The 20,393-nt window shown below is 42.8% G+C and overlaps 1 protein-coding gene and 1 long non-coding RNA gene across 3 annotated transcripts in view; one reads left to right on the forward strand and one right to left on the reverse strand.

Annotated features, from left to right (window-relative positions):
• LOC119255465 (uncharacterized) overlaps positions 1-18,046 on the reverse strand; it is a 38,033-nt gene extending 19,987 nt beyond the window's left edge. For both annotated transcript variants that reach the window (XR_005127474.2, XR_008553476.1), the window contains exons 1-2: positions 17,986-18,046; positions 5,781-5,891 (exon numbers count right to left, since the gene is read on the reverse strand). This is a non-coding gene — a long non-coding RNA (uncharacterized LOC119255465). The remainder of the gene's footprint in view (positions 1-5,780; positions 5,892-17,985) is intronic.
• Positions 18,047-18,246: 200 nt separating this feature from the next.
• AMPD3 (adenosine monophosphate deaminase 3) overlaps positions 18,247-20,393 on the forward strand; it is a 48,950-nt gene continuing 46,803 nt past the window's right edge. Inside the window, exon 1 of the mRNA XM_037522660.2 lies at positions 18,247-18,290. The gene's annotated coding sequence lies outside the window, so the exon portion shown is untranslated. The remainder of the gene's footprint in view (positions 18,291-20,393) is intronic.

The following is a 20,393-nucleotide window of genomic DNA, read 5'->3' on the forward strand; positions in this document are numbered from 1 at the left end:
AAGTCATTTGGGCCTTCTGTTTTCATTGTGGGAAGAGTTTTAATTTTAGATTCAATATATTTGATTGATATAGGACTGCTGGTATTTTCTAGTGGCAATTTTTGCAAACTGTATTTTAAGAAATTTGCATATTTCACCCAAATTTCCAAAATTTTAGCAAAAATCTTCGCATTAGCAATACCAATTCATTGGTATTTAATTATTTATAATATCTTCTCATTACAAAAAGAAAGCTGGAAAGCCCAAATTTGTAAAGACTAAAACAACATGCTAGTAAATAACTTATTGGGTAAATGAGGAAAGCAAAGGGAAAATTAAAAAAAAAACAAAAACAAATGAAAGCAAATGAAAATGAAGACATGAGCTATCAGAACCTATGGGATGCAGCAAAAGTGTACTAAGAGAGAAGTTTACAGCAATAGAAGCCTACATCAAGAAATATGAAAAATCTGAAATAAAAAAATCTAATCTTACAGCTAAAGGAACTAGAAAAGGAAAAACAAGTGAAATAAAAAGTCAGTAGAAGGGCATAATAAATATTAGAGTAAAAGTAAATGAAAGAGAAATAAAAAAGATAATAAAAAAGATCAGTGAAACCCAGTACAGGTTCTTTGAAGATAAACAAAATTTACAAGCCTTGAGCAAGGCTCACTAAGAAAAAAAAGAGAAAACTCTAAATAAATAGAATCATAAATATAAGAGGAAAAGTTACAACAAATAGCACAGAAATACAAAGGATCATGAGACTAATGTCATGAGACTAATCATGTCAACATCTATAGGCTAATAAATTGAATTACCTAGAAGAAATGGACAAATTCTTAGAATCAGTCAACTTTCCCAAATCAGAAAAAAAATAATAAAACCTGACCGGATTAATCACAAGCAAGGACTGGTTTTAATTTTGAATTAAGCTAGTAATCAAAAGCCTCCCAATAAGCAAAAGCCCAAGACCAGATAGTCCCATTAGTGAGTTTTATCAGACCTTCAAAGAAGTCCTAACACTTATCTTTCTCAAACTCTCCAAAAAAAAAAAAAAAATTAAAGAAGAGGGAATGCTTTTAACACATTTTGTGGGGCCAATATTACCCTAATAATAAAAACAGACAAGAACATGATACAAAAGAGAAAACTACAGGCCAGTATCTCTGATGAACATAGATGCAAAAATTCTCAATAAAGTCTTAACAAACTTAACAACAATAGTCTTGCGGGCCTCCCTGGTGGTACAAGGGGTTAAGCACAGCACTGTGAAGCTATTTGTAGCCTCTGCAGCAAGAGTTCGATCCCCAGCCGGCCAGGGAGCAACACACATGGCACAGCAGACCTCTCCTGCCTTGCCCCTTGCTCCCCTCAGCAGTGTATTCCAGTAGATCTGCCTGTTCTGTTCCTCACTCTGTCTCTGGTGAATCATCCCCGCCCCCCACACCTCTGGCCTGTACCCCAGCTCTTGTATGCATAAATAAATAAATCTTAAAAAAAAAAAAAACAAAAAAGAACATAATCTTGCCATTTGTGACAATATGGATAGAACTGAAGGGAATTATACTAAGTGAAATAATGCGGAAGAGAAATACAAACACTGACAGATATAGGCTTTTTGATTATATGTAGAATAAAAACAAACAAAGCACACAGATAAAATAAAACAACAGATTCTGAAAACAGAACTGAGGTTACTGGAGGGGGAGAGGGGGTGGGAGCAAAGGGTAGAAAGGGTCCAGTGGACTGCAGTGGAGAGTTATTAATACTTTGGTGATGGATGAGGTGTGGTGACACATCTCATTTGAAGAAGCATCATCCTGTACTCCTAAAATATATGCAATGATTTAAACCAATTTGACCTCATTAAAAAATCAAATTAACACAAAGCATTGGTAACAGAAACTGAAAACATGAGGAAAAAATTGGCACATTATTCCTTTCACAACATTTTAATAAAAAAAGAAGATAACTTGGAAAAATTTCATATCTTCTCAATATACTTTGAATGTTTGGAAAGCTCTGTAGTGACATTCTGCTTTTTATACCTGACTTAGGTAATTGTTTTCTATCTCTATCTTTTTTTGTCCTAGATTTGTCTTGCTAAGGGATTATTAATTATTCCAGCCTATTCAAAGAATGCACTTTTGACCTTGTGGACATTCTCCATTGTATGTCTTTTTTTCTATTTCAATGGCTTCCTCCCTTCTACTTTTGTGGGTTTTAATATGCTATTTATCCTTTTTCTAACTTTTGAGTTGAAAACTTAGATCATTGCTTTTCAGTATTTCTTGATTTTTGAATATACTGATTTAAAGGTGTAAATTTTCTTCTGGACACTTGTGCAAATCAAATAGTGAAAGACTCCTAGACAGAGTCACATACACCGTTTTGTGATATAAGCAAGAAACAGTAACTTTGATGTGTTGAATTAACGAGCTCTAGATTTTATTTGTTTGTTTGGTAAAGACTTCCATCCTAGCCCCTCATGGCTAGTTCAAGAGGGCTTGTCCTACATGAACTCTTGTATCAACCAATATTGTAGTTTGCTGAGACCTCTTCTCTTTCCCTGCTTAATATCAATATTGAGAAAATGTCACTATGAGTGTTTTTTACTGAAGGTGTGGGGGTCTTGGGTGGAGTATCACAGCACAGTATACAGTAGGGAACAGTTTTGAATTGAGTATGTCTTCCCCTCCATTTCTTAGGGAATTTTGGTTTCGTCCCGTCTTGTTGCTGCTAAGTTTTTGGGTCCCTTTTTCTATTCCAACTAGTCAGAGTTCATAGTCTCTCTTCTTTTCACATCTCCTATACCAGGTTACCCCCAAACTCTGGATTTTACATATAGCTTTTCCTTACTTTGAATAAAATCAATACCTAGTCACAGGGCCTTTTCTGGACAAAGCACACATGCAGGCCTGGGGTAGAAACGGTGCTGGGGGTGGCCTGCTGGAGAATCAAGGCAGGCCCCCTAGGCTGGCAGATTTTTTTTCCCCAGAAACTGGAGTGTTTTATTATTATTTTTTTAATTTTCCTGTCACTTTTTTTCCCCTATGCTCAGGTTTTAATTTTATTTCATTTGTCTTATGTGTCACATAGTTGCAAGTCTGCTCTGTGTCCTACTTTGCTAACAATGTTCTGTCATAGCTTTTATTATATTACATCTACAATCTTGGTAAACATATTTTACATTCACATTTTTTCCTATTTCAAAACACAGTTTTCATTCCTAAGGGGGTGTAAGAAAGACATGTAATTCCCTGAGATCTCACCCACTAGATAGAAGGCATTTAACAAATTGAGCTGCACAGATTCAGTTGCAGACAGCTGGACAGAGTATTCAGAAAGTCTAAGGAGTGCGTCCTTGGACAGAGCTGTCCCTCATCAGACTACTGCAGAGCCATGGTCCTGGTGGGACAACCTGGTGTCCTGATATCCAGGACTGCCAGATTCAGATGCATCTGGCTGTGTCTGAAGCAGTTGTGGAGAGGGGGCCAGGCAACTGTCTATTCTCAAAAGGAGCTAGAAAGGGTCCAGCCAGTGAATGTTGTTTGTTGCCCTGGCTTTCAGATATAATGGAAAATGAATAAAAACAGAAAACTTTCATTGAAATTTCTGTGGGAATATAGGGCCACCTTGCCTTGCTTTCTCGGTAGTGACCCATGGAAGACATGGATGGAATGGTGAAAGGAATCCTTCCCCCTCTTGGTATGTAACCCTGGGAAACAGATTGGACACAGCTGCCAAAGCTGGGTCAAATAATGTGGTCACATAAGGTTGCCGTAAGAAATGGTCATGACTTCAATGTTCAGCCTGACAGGGTACCAGTAACCAGCTAACAAAAAGGCCAGGAAAGTCAGAGGGCCAAGGTAATGACACCTAGCTTTGTTTCCAGATCCTCAACAGAGGAAGAAGAAGCTAGAAGGGCAAGTGGACTTGGTCAGGCCCCTATAGTCTTCAGGTTCATAGGAAGACCTGCAGGTCAGATTAGAGACCCTAAGACCCTATGCTGTATAGGGGTTTAATGAGGGGCCTGGAGGTATAGCATAGGGTTTGAGGAAGAAGGCCTAGCAGGACCCAAGGAGTTGGCCAAGTAATGTAGGACAAGTAAGCTAACCTGGAATCTGACTTTATTGGAAGCTTGCCATGTCGTCAACACAGCTGTGCTTTCTCCTTGTCCCCTCAGGCCCACCCTGATGTAGCTAGTTTTGCATATTGTAGAAATCTTCCTGATTTCCTATACCTCTACAGTCTTCCCACATCTCCATAAATAGTCCCTCTATTAAATTATCTGTTAAATCAATTACCTTAGTATGTTCCTCTATTAAATTATCCACTATTATCTATGTCTCTAATAGTCCCTCTATTAAGTTATCTGTTAAGTCAATTATCCTAATGTAAGTGTACCCTCCATTTGCTGCTGGGACCTTACTGATATGTGGTTATTCTCCTGATAACTCTGGACTCTCAGCAACAGGGTCTGGAGATGAAGGATGAGAACAGGTTTTACATGGTGGATACCTGCAGAGGAGGTGTGTAAGGAAAACACAGAAGTAAGGGTAGGTACACTCACTTCATTAACATACTTCAGAGACCCCTGGTCAGAAAGGGATTTGGCAATGCATTTAGTTCTATGGGATGGGTATAGATGAGCTAGACCTGATTTGAAACCAGGGTGGGTGGTGGTATTAGGAAGCAGGAAGGCTAGAGGATGACCATAGCGGAAGACTATTATCATCCAGATGTCATTCCATTTGATCTCTGGGAAAGGGCTGAACAGAAAGTCAGATCCTGGGAGAGGATGAATGATTAAAGTCAGAGTCCCCTGAAAGAAGGAGGAGCCCAGTGGAATGGGTGAAACCTGCCACTCAAGTGTCCGCATGGGATCTGGCACAGGGGGACTCCTCTACAACTTTGGCAGAAGGCATGAAGATGCTTACAAAACAGCATGGGGAGACGGGCATTCTTCTCCACTGACACTCACAATATCCTCACATGAAAGGAATGTATGAGAGGATAGAACTGGAAATATTCAGAAAACACAAGGGATTGAGGAGAATAGGCATGAGGAATTTTAAAATGGGTTTGTTATAAATTTAATAAGTGCTAGAAAAGTAATGGGGTTTGGAAAAGTTAATTGAAAAATATTACCACCCTGGAGCACTAAATCTGGTTTTATTTACCCAGCCCATGTGGTATTTCTCTTAATAAAATCAGGAATTTACACACATTGGAAACCAAGATTTTATTGTAAACTTAACAGAATGCCAGATCATGAAAACATGAAGAATATATGTACCACATCTTCTTGATCCAGTCATCTATTTTGGGGCATTTCGGTTGTTTCCAAAGCTTAGCTATTGTAAATAGTGCTGCTGTAAACATAGGAGTGTAGGTGCCCTTTTGAATTAATGTTTCTGTGTCCTTTGGGTAAATACCTAGGAGTGGAATTGCTGCCTTTGGGTAAATACCTAAGAGTGGAATTGCTGGATCATATGGAAGCTCCATCTTTAGCAGGTTGAGGAATTGCCTCACAGCTTTCCATAGTGATTGGACCAGTCTGCACTCCCACCAGCAGTGCAGGAGAGTTCCTTTTTTCCCACATCCTTGCCAACATTTGTTGCTGCTAGTTTTTTTTAACATGTGCCATTCTCACTGGTGTAAGATTACCATCTTGTAGTTTTGATTTGCATTTCCCTGATTACAAGTGATGTTGAACATTTTTTCATATACCTGTTGGTTATTTGCATTTCATACATAATGGAATACTACTCAGCAATCAAAAAAGAAAAACTCACACAATTTGAAGCAACATGGATGGAGCTGGAAGGGATCATCCTCAACGAAATAAGCCAGAAAGAAAAAGAAAAATGCCGGATGGTCTCACTCATAGCAGGAATCTAGAAGACCTAAATAAGACCAGGAAAAAGACTAATTTTAATAAAGTAAAAATCAAAATCAACAAGCAACAATAAACCAGAGACACACTACAGGGGAGGGAGGAGAGAGTAAAATCAAAACAAGGGGTGTGTGTGAATTGTCTGGGGACTATAACCAAGATGAAAATGCATATATTGTGCAAAAATGAAAAATGATATAAAAATATATAAAATTAATAATAAAAAAAGAAAACATGAAGAATAAAGTTGGAGAAATGACATAGGTATTGTTCCTTTAAATTATCCCAGGGCCTTTGCACATGCTGTGCCCAGTGTCTGGAGTCTTCTACCTTATAACCTGAGGATGGTGATATTTTCTTGTTAAACTTCATGGTACTTTTACTGTTTGAAGACTGCTTTTGTGTGGTATGGGGGCTTCATTAAAAAACATTTGGCATATGCCCTCTGTTCTTCATTCATCCCTCTTTTGTTTTTCTTATTTTTATTGTGGCAAGGACACTTAACATGAGATTTAACTTCTTAACAGATTTCCAAGTGCACGCTACAGTATTATTATCTTTAGGCACAATGTTGTACAGCAATTCTCTAGAACTCATTCATCTTGCCTTATTGTAACTTTATACACATTGATTAGCTACTTCCTACTACCCCCTATCCCAAGTCCCTGGCAACTACCATTTCATTTGTTGCTTCTGTTGAGTATAACTATTTTAGATGCTTTCTGTAAGTATTTGTCCTTCTGTCCCTGGCATATTTCACTTAGAAAAATGTCCTTAAGATTGATGCATATTGTTGCATATGGCAGGATTCCTTCTTTTTAAAGGTTGAATAATATTCCTTTGTACACTTATACTACATTTTCTTTTTCCATTCATCTGTCAATGGAAAGTTAGAGTGTGTCCATATCTTCGCTATTGTGCATAGTGCTATAAAGAACATGAGAGTGCTAATATATTTTGGAGCTCCTGATTTCAATTCTTTGGTATAAATATGCAGAAAGTGGGATTACAATTCAGTGGGAAAAAACTAATAACCCAATTAAAAAATAAGCTTCAGACTAGAATAGACATTTCTCCAAAGAAGATCTACAAGTGGCCAAAAGTATATGAACATATGCTCAACATCAATATTACCATGGAAATGCAAATGAAAACCACCATGCAATATGTCTTGTTAGGTTGGTTATTATCAAGAAAACAAAAGACAAGAGCTGGTAAGGCTACGGAGAAATTGTACACTATTGGTGGGAATGCAAAATTGCGGGTTCCTATGAGCTGGCAACTCATGGCCAACTGTAACCTATTTGCTATCTGCAAATCACAGCAAATTCCTTGACTACCTAATCCCCTATCAAGAAGGAAGGCCTGGGGATGTAGGCTACTGTTGACCTGATTATGTGACATTCTCCAGGGCAGTGTCAGTATAACTCTGCCTGTGATAACATCATACTTTGATGACCCAAATGTCTCTTGATGTATGGTCACGATGTCCCCTTCCCTGTCCCTTTTAAAACTTTGTCCCCATTCCTATCCCACCCTCCAGACCTTATTCCTCATACATTATCACATGATCAGCTTTTACTAGCCTGTATGCTTTCAATAAATGGCGCAAGAACTTCTGCCCAAGTAGCAGAGTCTCGCCTTGCAAACCTGCTCCACAACTGTTGTGTCCCTTACCACGTTCCCACCGCAAAGCCGCAACAAAGTTCCTGTAACAACACAAGACAGTGCAGTTGCTGTGGAAACAGTGAGGAGGTTCCTCAAAAATTTAAAGGTAGAAATACCATATGAGCCTTCCTTCTTCTTGCTCCATAAAACAAGGCTATAATGCTGAAGATTCAGCTGTTGGCTGTTTGTGGCAAAGGAAGGGAGCTGCTAATTCTCATTAAGATGAAGCCATATGAGGGATGGTAGAGTGTTGGCTGACAGGAGTCGGTGGATATGTGAAGTACCTGCAATTCCCAATTTTAGACTAATTAATGAATGAAAAAGAGAAGGAAACTTTTCTCTCCTCTGTCATCCTTATTTTGGGTCTCTGTTACCCTCAGGGGCACCTTATTCCAACTAATACATCTGGGAATACTAAATCACAAGCTTTCATGCTGTTTATTTAGAAAGGCTCTGAACTGTATCATAGCTCACTGGGAATTGATCTGGATCAAGAGGGGATTATCTGGAATGTGTGGAATGTGTAAAATATGCTGATGGGCCAGTGACTAGGGCTTATATTTTTGGCAACAATAGACAGGTGTTAGGCATCAGAGACTTCCAGCTGATTTCACTCTCTTCTTAAAAGACTCAATAATTAAATTTATTTATTTAATGCTTACATGAGTGTTCATTTTTGTACAATATTTGATTTCTACCCTCAGGTGTGAGTTCCCACCACCCTATTGCCTATGAGCTATCACCACAGTCCCTTGTGCTCTTCCCTCCTCTTTTTGGACTCCTCTCCCTCCCCTTCCCCTGCTGCATGCCTCAGATCTATGGTCAGCTTGCACGTTTTGTCAAAGACTCACTCTTCAGACAAATAACTGTCTATAGGAATGCTTGGCTACCCTAAGCTATTTGGAGCCCCTATTCTCTCCAAGATCTCTGAGAATTTCTGGGTGGAATTTCTGTGTAATAGTATCTTTGGGATCTCATTTCTTGTCATGTGCATATCCTCTTTCCTCTGGCAGCATGGAACATGGCTCTTCCTTCTTTATTTCCTCAGAACACCTTTTTCTTAAGCCACTTGGACTGAAGGTTTGGAGATATGGGATAGTTGATAAAAAGTCAATTTCTGTGGGCCTATTCCACTTGATGATGCAAAGAAACAGTGAAACTTTGAGATAAAGTTGAAAAAAATTCTGTTATTTAAATTTTTGTTCTTTCAACACTTTTTTGTTGTATTAAAACATACATAACATCAAAAATTTCATTTTAAAACCTGTGTGGAGTTTTCTCAAAACACTAAAAATGGGTCTACCATATGGCCCAGCAATTCCACTCCTAAGAATCTACCCAAAGGACACAAAAGCATTATTTCAAAAGGAAACCTGTATGCCTATGTTTATTGCATCACTATCTACAGTAGCCAAGATATGGAAACAACATAAATGCCTCCAAACAGATGACTGGATCAAGAAGAACTAGCATATATATACAATGGAATACTACTAAGGGAACCAAAGAGATAAACTCACGCCATTTGTGGTAACATGGATGGAGCTGGAAGGGATTATGCTAAGCAAAATAAGTCAGAAGGAAAAAGATAAATATTGGATAGTTTTACTTACAGGCAGAAAAAGAGAGAAACCAAAGGAATAGGAAAGAGACAAAACTTGCAATCTGACCAAAGATCTGAGGCATATAGCAGGGGAAGGGGAGGTATAGGGGTCAAATTAGGGGTGGGAAGACCATAAGAGACTCTGGTGATGGATCATGGTTCTATGGTGGTGGGAGAACTAAAGAGACTACACCTGAGGGGAGAAATCAAATATTCTCCAAAGGTTAACATTATGTTCGAAAGGAAAACACCCCAAATTTTCAATTAAAAAAGCCATAATTTGAATAATTTGTTGTATATAATGTGATTAATTTTATATATATAGCTCAGTGGCATTAATTACATTCACAGTTTGTGTAATCATGGCAATTATTTTATTTCCCAAATCAAATTGTTGTATAGAGTCCTCTGCACCCAAAGGTGTTACTATCCTCAATTAGATTAGAGTTAGGCCCATTCTTTTTTTTTATTTTTAAAGAACTGTTTTTTTAAATTTTATTTATTTTAAGATTTTATATTTGCATAGAAGAACTGGGGTGTAGGCCAGAGGTGCAGGGATGGGGGTGAGAGGATTCATCAGTGACAGAGAAGTTTGCTGATCAGGCAGATTTACTGAAATACACTGCTAAGGGGAGCAGCGGACAAGACGGGAGAGGTCTGCTGCGCCATATGTGGATTACCTTGCTGGCAAGGGTTAAACTCAGGCTGTTAAGGTGGGCCATCATGGTGAAGGCACTGTGACTTAACCCCTAGGCCACTAGGGAGGCCCAGGCCTATACTTAAATAAAAATTCAGGCACTTGAAAAATCCCTGGGCTTCCTTCTGATACAGTTTAAGCTGCTCTCATTCTTCCAGATGTTCCTGGTATCCACTGAACCGGGGATGGACTGGCTGTGGATGGTATTGTTGAGGACTGATGAGTGTCAGCTTTCTGGAGTCTGACGCTGGGAAGCAAACACTGTGGGTCAGGATAGCTATATATTCTTTTTTTTTAATTATATAAATTTTATTTTTATATTCCCCTTACAATTACAACCCCCTTATTTTGACCCCAATCCCTCCTTTCCCCACCCCCCACCCCCCATAGAGTGTCTCTGGTTCATAGTTGTTTGTTGATTTTGATATTTTCTTTCTTATAGTTATTCTTTTTCCTGGTCCCTTATTTAAGTTTTCTAGATTCCTGCTATGAGTGAGACCATCCGGTATTTTTCTTTTTCTTTCTGACTTACTTCGCTAAGCATGATCCCTTCCAGCGCCATCCATGTTGCTGCAAATTGCATGTGTTTATCTTTTTTGAATGCTGAGTAATATTCCATGGTGTATATGTACCATATCTTCTGGTTCCAGTCATCTGTTTTTGGGCATTTGGGTTGTTTCCAAAGCTTAGCTATTGTAAATAGTGCTGCTATAAACACAGGGGTGCAGGTGCCCTTTTGAATTGATGTTTCTGTGTCCTTTGGGTAAATACCTAGGAGTGGAATTGCTGGATCATATGGAAGCTTTATGTTTAGTAGGTCAAGAAATCACACAGCTCTCCATAGTGGTTGGACCAGTTTGCACTCCCACCAGCAGTGCAGGAGAGTTCCTTTTTCTCCACAACTTTGCCAACATTTGTTGTTGCTAGTTTTTTTAATATGTGCCATTCTCACTGGTGTCAGATGGTATCTCATGGTAGTTTTGATTTGCATTTCCCTGATTACAAGTGATGTTGAACCTTTTTTCATATGCCTGTTGGCCATTTGCATTTCCTCTTCAGAGAAGTTTCTTTTTAGGATAGCTATATATTCTTGCTCCTGACTTGGCCCTTGGCCCTATTGTTCACGGAATGGTTGGGTAGGCAGTTTTATTTATTTATTTATTTTTATAATTTTTTAAAATTAATTTATTTATAGAAGCACTGGGTACAGTCAGAAGCGCAGGAGGGTGAGAGAATTCACCAGAGCCAGAGCAGGGAGCAGAGCAGGCAGAAGGACCGAAGTACACTGCTGAGGGGAGCAGCGGGCGGCAGGAGAGGTCTGCGCGCCATGTGCGACCCTCCTCTGGTGGCCGGAGAGCAGCCGAGGATCGAACCGGCGCCGCAGAGGCTGCAGGCAGCTTCGCAACCCAGCGCTCAACCGCTGCGTGGGTGGGCAGTTTTAAACCAGGGATTGGGAAGAGGACAACTGGGACTGGGGGTGCTAGAAACTACAGCCAGGAAAAGATCTTGGAAAGATCTATGACTTACGAGGAACGTGTGTGTGTGTGTGTGTGTGTAGGGGTGTAGGGTGCAATGGGAGAGACTGCGTCTCTGGGAGACAGAGACCACAACTTTGAAGCTTTACTCTGCTCACCTCCTTTTCCCTACTTCCAAACAACCCTAGAGGGCTAGAGTTATGCTAGAATTTAAAACCTGAATTTCAAATTATAAGGCAAGAGATGAAGGGAGTTGGGGCTGATGATTTGGAGAGTTCAGACAGTGTGTTAAATGTACAAAGCTATTTGAGGCTGCTATTTCCATCTATAGAAGTCTACTACACAATCTTACCGAATGGTGTAATGATTAGGCTGATGGAGTTTTGAAGCATATGAAAGACATGAAAACAAGGCAAGGTGAAGCAACAGCCTAGGGTGATCTTGTGGAGTCCTGGAGTGAAGGCTAGGACAGCTGTTCTTAGATGGGCAAGGAGACTGCTAATTCCCAGACTTCAATTTAATCACAGAGATCATAGTCAGACAGGCATGTCCAGGAGAGCATAAGCCCCCTGACTACTGAGAGAGTGTTCTTGGTCATATGGTGTGGACCCCATGCCTCCAAATCATCCCTCTTTCACTCCAGTTTGGAAAGGAAGAACTCTACATGCAAAACTCCCAGTGACCCTGAGCCTTAATGCCAGTGCTACTCCTGAACTATCTCCCTCTCCCATCCTGGTCGGGACATGGTGCCCAGAGCATCCTTCCCCTACTACCTGTCATAGCAACTCCATTTTCTTTTTTTGCGTAGAAGAACTGGGGTGTAGGCGAGAGGTGTGGGGAGTGAGAAGATGCACCAGAGATAGAGTGGGGAGCAGAACAGGCATATTTATTGAAATACACTGCTGAGGGGAGCAGCAAGTGAGACAGGAGAGGTCTGCTGTGCCTGTGGGTTAGCTCCCTGGCTCAGGGTCAAACTCAGGCCATTGTGGTGACAGCGCTGAGACTTATCCCCTAGACTACCAGGGAGGCCCTAATAGCTCCATTTTCAATCCCAAGTGCATGAACTATGCATCTAAGGCCAGGCTCTTATTCACACTGATTTTCAAAGTGCTGAGGTTTGATTAGCTTCTTTCTAAAAGCTCATTTCAGAAAGAAGGAATCAGCTGGTTATTGTAAGGGGTCAGATATGTCCACTGTCAGATTCCAGTTTGCTTAGGGCTGACTGAATACATGGGAGTTAAATTCCTGGGGAGAGAACTTGGACTGGAGTGGAGAAGCAGGTGTGGGGAAGGCTGTACTTCTGTTATGCCACTGCATTGGGTTGGCCTGCAATGCCCTTCTATACCTGAACCTGGGAACATGGTCTTGGGCATTCTTCCTACCACCATGTACTCCTGATGGACCTATAGCAGCCTCATTGTCAGCGCATATGCCATGATTCCAATTCACTCAACTAGTAGAAGGCCCCAGGGCCCTTTGGTTTGAAAACTGGATGCACGTGGTGAAGTTCTGCTATAGTACTCCTAGAAGCAGAGCCCCTTTCTCCTTGTCTACTGGGGGGAGATTTTGGCTTCTGTAGGCTGATAAACTGTAAGAGGAGGCAGAGAGGATGGTACTTGGAGGCTACCATGCCCATCTTGGTGCATTATGGAACAACAGAAGAGAACTTTAGAGGGGGTAGGTTCAGAGTGCAGACTGCAAACACCTCTGGGCTTCCATCCCCCAGTGCCATTTGGAGTCAGAATATCACAGAGATAACCCACAGCTCAGGCCCAGATGCTCTCCAAGGCTTGACTGTTGGAGCATCTGACAGATTGGAGTAGAGGAGAAGAGGATGCAGGATGTCTGTTCCTAGTGGCAAAAGCATGGAGAAAAGACTGGTGGTCCTGCTGGAGAGTTGGAGTGGGGTGGGGGTGGTGGCTGTGTTGGCAGGGACTAGTTGGGTGGTATTTACACTGAACTGAGGCAATGGGAGGGATGGATTAAATCAGTGATGTTCCAAGTGGGGTGGGCAAGATGATCCATTGGAATGTAGAAGAAAATGAAAACTCAAATTTAATTGTTACTATAAAGAAATTAATGTTTTGTCAATGTCTACTATATGAGTTGACACAGGCACACTTAGTCCTTGCATCAGGTGTTCACATCATGGTCATAGTAGAGGTGACCTCAGGGAAGAGATGGGGTTCATCAACACAGGGAATGGGTGGGGTAGAAGGTGGCATCCTTCCTGGTCCAGTGGCTTTCAAGAGAGTTGTGAGGTATTATGAATTACTTGTATCCCAAGCAGTACAGAGAGGTTATATCACCTATCATTTAATTAAATAGCACAAAAAGGGCAAGTGGCTTGAAAAGATTCCTGCAAAGAAATCCATAAATTGAAAAATAATACAAATAGTGTCAGCAATAACAAATTCAGAAAAAGGGCAGAGCTAACAATTTCCTACTACTAATAGGGGATCCGTTACAATGATAGTTAACTCTCATAAAGGAGTTGCCAAGAGGAAGTTCAAATTTATAAAAAAGACTACTTGAAGTATCATTTAAATCACTATCGTTAACAGTCAACATTAGGGCACATTGGGTTTTGGAGTATTAGCTAAAAATAATATAAATATGCCATCACTATCAGCAAGACATACATTTTATACACCCAGAATACAAACTGCTACAATTTTGTGTGAGTGTGTGTGTGTGAGTGTGTGTGTGTGTGTGTGTGTGTGTGTGTGTGTGTGAGGGTATACTCCAGGTCATTAAATGTAACAAACATGATTAGAAATCCCTTTTGCTTACTAGTAAATCCCTTTTACTTACTAGTAAAAGGCAAAAACGAACCAGTCAATATTGGGAAAACCACTGTCCTATTTGCCACCGTTAAAGTAACTGAATTACTACAGAGACAAGATGGCAACACCATATAAATGCATTCTTTTTTTTTTTATAATTTTTTTTTTTATATAGAGGCATGTTTTCTTTCTTTCTTTCTTTATTTGTTTGTTTTTGTTTATACAAGCACTGGGTACAGTCAGAAGCGCGGGAGGGTGAGAGAATTCACCAGAGCCAGAGCGGAGAACAGAGCAGGCAGAAGGACCGAAGTACACTGCTGAGGGGAGCAGCGGGCGGCAGAAGAGGTCTGAGCGCCATGTGGGACCCTCCTCCGGTGGCCGGGGAGCATCTGGGGATCGAACCAGCGCCGCAGAGGCCGCGGGCAGCTTTGCAACCCAGCGCTCAACCACTGCACCACCGGGGAGGCCCTATAAATGCATTCTATTGAAAATCAGAAACATTGTTGAAAATTTAAAGAAAAGATTTAGAATACAAGAAGTGCTGAGGAGGTTGACTATATGACTAGATACAAATTGGTCACATATTCCATCTTAAGTCTTTACTTTCTAATCATGGCATTCATAAAGGAGTAATTTTTGTGGTCTACTAAAGGAAAGATCTGTTTATCATGTGAATGACTTACTCAGTAAAACATGCTGTGGTTTTCATGTGTGAAAGTATCCATGTTGCCCTGGCTAGGATACAAAACTGGAAGTTGGGGATAGGGAGGAACCATATATGAAACTCATCAATTGCATCATTCATTTGCCAACTACAGCAATAAAGAAACTGAAACTCAGAAGAGCATAAAATACCACAGGTTGTCAATAATACGGCTACTTTGAAAAATAAAATAAGATTTGGAATAATTTCATATTACTCAAAGGTTTACTGGTAATCTCAAGGTAATGTATGGAATTTAAAGATATATTTCTTTAATGAAAGGCAAGTGTTCCAAATTTGCCAACCTCTGATTTGTTGGTGTGTGACTGTCACAAGTGCATACACACACACACACACCCTGAGTCTCCTATCATATAAAGGTAATATTTTAGCAATGAATTGAGAAAATAACTATGAGTTAAAAGAACCCGGTCTGGACCAGGAAAATGAATAACTATAAGAAAGTGAAAATCAAAATCAACAAAAAACTATGAAACAGAGACACTTTTGGGAGGGTAAGGGGCGGGAGGGGAGGGATTGGGGTCAGAATGGGGGGTTTGCAATTGTATGGGGGAATATAAAAATAAAATTTATTATTTAAAAAAAAAAAAAAAAAAGAACCCGGTCATAGGGAAAATACTTTGAAAAGTGATGTTTGTTCCAGTGAGGGAAAAATGACTTTAATGCCAAGAAGAATCATGTCAGTGTCACCTATATAGGCTGCCATAGCCACAGCCTTCAAAATTAATAAGTTTACTTTTAAACCCATTTATAAAATCAATCTTCCAAACGATGAGTTTTGAGCATAAAAAAATCCTTTTGTTAAAAATATTTGCAAGAAGAACTGATAAAAGCATCAAGAATGCTGGCTCTATGGATAAAGAAGAGTTTCCTGGTGGAATCTCACATTTGCAAAATTGGTGGGTGGGATTTAAACAAAGACTTAAAATAAATGCAGTCAAAAGCATAATTTATTTGTGTCTATTAATCTTTGTGGGTTATTTTTTGGGGGAGCAATAAACCCATTAGGAATAAGTATTGACATTGACTGAACTTAAAAGCATACTTTTTAGTCTCATAATATATTAATGATTTATTAAGACCATTTTTAATCATGTTGCTTTTCACTGAACAGATTTTTGCTAATAACTTTAAAGTGGAAGGGAAAAACCATAGTGTACCATTCATTAAAAATGAAGTAATTTAAAATTTTTCATCTTCACCATATCTGTTTATGGTTTTTGAGCATGCTTTATAATATATTAATGCAAATGCATGGCATATCATTTATAAACTGTAAATATCAGGCTAAGAGTTAGAAGGAATAAACTTGGTACCTAAATGAGACAACTATGTGAAAACCGCACAGTGAGTCCACAGTGGGTGCTCACTATTAAAGTTTCATTTCCCTCCTCTGGAGACATTTGGTGTGAGAGATGAAAGGGGGAAGAGTAGAGGATGGTTGGCAAGTGTGGCCTGGGGAGCGGGTGGTGGAGGTATCATTCAAGAGGACTGGAAACAGGAGTAGGAAGGAGTGCTGGCACATTCCAGTGAAGAGAGTAGAAGTTTGAGGGTGTCCCTTTCCACGGGCCTGGGAACGGTGGAGATGTGCCTCAGGAAGTTGGATACACCATCTGCATCTTCGGGAGCATTCTGGGCTGGAGATGAGGTTCAAGAGTCATTAGTGGGCAAGAGGTTGTTAAAACCATGGGAGCAGGTGAGATTCCCAGAGCAGAGCAGCAGAATGAGAAAGGAGGCTGGAAGCAGAGGGAACTCAGGGAGCGTCTCTCCCCAATGAAAAGTCAGGCCCTTAAGCCAAAAGGAGGTCACCAAAATATGTGGAAAGTCTGGGGGAAGAGGAGAGAGAGCTAGACACAGAGAGACAGAGAGGAAGAGAGACCGCTGGGGATGATTCTGGAACCTGTATCTTCCAAGCATTCCAGGAAGGAAGGCGTGTCAGTCCTTTCAAACGCTGAGAGGCCCGTAAGGGCTGCAAGGAAGCCACTGGCTGTGGCAACGCGCTGGTCAGTGTGGACCGGAGGGGGGGTGTACAAGCCAGAGGGAAGGTTGGCGTGTGCGTGTGTGTGTTTGTGAAGGTTGGCGTGTGTGTGTTTGTGAAGGTTGGTGTGTGTGTGTGAAGGTTGGTGTGTGTGTGTGAGTGAGAGGTTGGCGTGTGTGTGTGCGTGAAGGTTGGCGTGTGTGTGTGTGAGAGTGAGAAGGTTGGCGTGTGTGTGTGTGAGTGAGAGAATGTTGGCATGTGTGTGTGAAGGTTGGAGTGTGTGTGTGAGTGAGAGGTTGGTGTGTGTGTGTATGAGTGTGTGTGTTTGTGAAGGTTGGCGTGTGTGAGAGAAGGTTGGCATGTGTGTGTTTGTAAAGGTTGGTGTGTGTGTGTGAAGGTTGGCGTGTGTGTGAGTGAGAGAAGGTTGGCGTGTGTATGTGTGTGTGTGAAGGTTGGCGTGTGTGTGAGTGAGAGAAGGTTGGCGTGTGTATGTGTGTGTGTGAAGGTTGGCGTGTGTGTGAGTGAGAGAAGGTTGGCGTGTGTATGTGTGTGTGAATGAGAGAAGGTTGGCGTGTGTGCGTGTGTGTGAAGGTTGGAGTGTGTGTATGTGTGTGTGTGTTTGTGAAGGTTGGCGTGTGTGTGTGAAGGTTGGCGTGTGTGTGTGTGTGTGAAGGTTGGAGTGTGTGTGTGTGTGTTTGTGAAGGTTGGCGTGTGTGTGTGAAGGTTGGCGTGTGTGTGTGAGTGTGAGAAGGTTGGTGTGTGTGTGTGAGAAGGTTGGCGTGTGTGTGTGTGTGAGAAGGTTGGCGTGTGTGTGTGTGAAGGTTGGCGTGTGTGTGTGTGAAGGTTGGAGTGTGTGTGTGTGTGTGTTTGTGAAGGTTGGCGTGTGTGTGTGTGTGTGTGTGTGTGAGGTTGGCGTGTGTGTGTGTGAAGGTTGGCGTGTGTGTGTGTGTGTGAGAAGGTTGGCGTGTGTGTGTGTGAAGGTTGGCGTGTGTGTGTGTGTGTGTGAAGGTTGGAGTGTGTGTGTGTGTGTTGTGTGTGTGTACGCGCACACGCGCGCAGCGGCAAGAAGGTGATTCAAGAGACCAGCCCGTCCCGAAGAAAACCCAAGCTCCAAAGTCCTTTCCGCTTGGGGGAGAAGTCACCTGTGTGGGGACCGAGACCCCAGAATCTCACCTTGCGGAAGGTCGCGGCGGGAGGCGGTTCTGGCCAACCCGAGCGCCCAGGGGCGCCTCTCCGGGCCGGGCGGGCGCGGCGAGGGCGGGTCCGGGGAGCGCGGGGCCTGACCGGGCTGCGGCGGGCGCGCTTCCGGCGGAGGGACTGGGCGGCCGCCGCGCCCCCGGAGCCCAAGTTTCCAGTTGGCAGGGCGGCCCGGCGCTCCAGGTCGCGGGGTACAGGCCCGGCGGGCCCGCGGCGGGCGAGGCAGACCTGCGCGGCGGCGGCGGCCCCCCCTGCCCTGGCCTCTCCTCCGCGCACTCCAGGTAGGGCGCCCCTTCCCGCGGCGCGCGGCGGCCGGCTGCTCCTCAGCGGAGCGGGCCCGGGAACTCTGGGGTGGGGGTTCCGCAGAGCTGCGCCCCGGGAAATCTCGGCCCCCCGCTCTGCAGCGGGTTGTGCCTCGTACTCCGCGGAGCTCCGGCCGGGGGGTGCGGACAGGCCCGGGGCGCGGCCGGCAGCCCCTCCGCGACTCTGGCTGTGCGCCCTGCCCAGATCCGCCACCTGGGCTCGGGCCCTGCGGCCGCCCCTTCAGGCCCACGGTATGGCGCTGTCCCCTGAACCTGGTGAGTGCGCGCGACGCTGCGCTGCTGACCTTGGGTCTGCGTCCAGCGGAACCCCCGGCTCAGGGCGGGAGTGGATCGCCCTGGGGTCGGAACTTGTTCTCCCACCTTCTCAGCAACCCGCCCCCGGCTCATCCCCCCGCCCCTCAACCGGCCCTCGCCCCTACCCTGTCCCTGTCTCGGTGGTGGCCAGGGCTCAGTGGCCTTTGGTCAACTGCCTGCAACTAGGCTCCCTGGCTGCCTACACTGATTTGGGAAGGTTTACAGAAATTAAGGGTCCTGAGACTTGCTGCCACTTAAGCTCCCAGATAAGTTTCTAGGTGCTTGAGGACTGGCCGGATGCTGCATGGTGAAGGGAGGCTGAGGTGGACCTCTACCTGCAGGCCGTGGAATGGACAGGATGACAGGGTGATGGGACCATTTGAGACCTTCATCCTTAGCCTCTTTGACTCTTTCCCTGCAAGGGAGAAGTACTGTGCTGTCTCTGGCAGTTGGCTTTTCTGCCCTTGAACTTCCTGGTAGCTGCTTTGCCAGGGAACTGCTAATAGCTTGTGTTGGCTGGCAGAGGCCTTTGGGGTGAGTTTTGAGAGGCCCTGAAGTAACAAAACCTTGCTAACTAGAGTGTCATTTCCGCAGACTGTTAGGTCCTTGTTTGTAGCTGAAACTTGGTGATGACATATTAGCCTAGTAGCTGGATTGAAAGCTGGAATAACTACGAGGAATTTAGGGTAGTTTTGGGGCCTCCTTATTCGTCCTGCTGAATGTGGGGACCAACATGTGGCCAACTTCAGGGCAAAGTTGGCTGCAGCTGGAGTCCTCATAAGACAAATTCCTCCCTTGAGGAGGAGAGTACCAGTGCTGAGTGGTAGTCACTGAGCAATGTAGATGGAGCCCCTATCACTTCTCACCTCTCAGAGTGATGACTGCAGGCTTGAGGTGGTTGGGATAGGCTGACTGTGACTCTGAGGAGCCTGTTTGCTCTGAAATGATAGTAGGGGCTTCCCTAAGAATCATAGGGCTTGTAGGTATGGGTTGCATAGAGATTCCTGGACCTCTCAGCACCCACTCTAAGTTCATCTTCAGTCCTTCTGAGAGCCTGGATAAGGAGTGAGTGATGCTTAGGTAAATAAAGGATTTTTTTTTTTTTTGAGAGATGAGGACAATTTTACTTGTTTGTACACTGGAAACTTGCTCTTCAAATAACCTCAAAATCAATCCCAGATCTTGAAAATATCATGGGCAGATGGAGGGTTAAGGAGAACGATGTATTTTCTCCCCTAAAACTACTCACTGACCTTCCTGGTTCTCTCCCCAGATGTATTAATCTTTCGGTTTTTCCATCTACTGGCTGCATATCCAGGACAGGAGGTCATGGCTTTGGACTTTCATGTAGAGGGGGCTTAAGTGGATGGGCTCTTGACTGACGTGCTGGCCATGTACAGTCAACAGAAATGTCATTTTTAGAGGAGAAAGCTGCTTTTCCTTCTGTTTCACATTTAAACATGGTTTCTTTCTCCTTGCACCCAGATAGGAGCTTGAGAGAGTACATGGCACTTAACAGTGCTCAATAAATAATGTTGAGTAAAGGGATTCGGTGCATAGATGAAACTTTGTGTTCATTTCCCCAGTTGGACTTTCTTGTACTTGACATCATGACAATGATGACAATGATGTTGATGAGTAATACTTGTGAAGCACATACTATGTACTGGGTACTATGCTAAGCACTTTACATACTCATTTAATCATCATGGTTACCTATGAGGTCGGTACTATTAATAACTCCATCATATAGTGAATAAAATTGCG

The sequence above is a fragment of the Talpa occidentalis genome, unplaced genomic scaffold, assembly GCF_014898055.3.
Source record: "Talpa occidentalis isolate TD23 unplaced genomic scaffold, MPIMG_talOcc4v2.1 talOcc4.3, whole genome shotgun sequence".
In the NCBI taxonomy this organism is placed as follows: domain Eukaryota; kingdom Metazoa; phylum Chordata; class Mammalia; order Eulipotyphla; family Talpidae; genus Talpa; species Talpa occidentalis.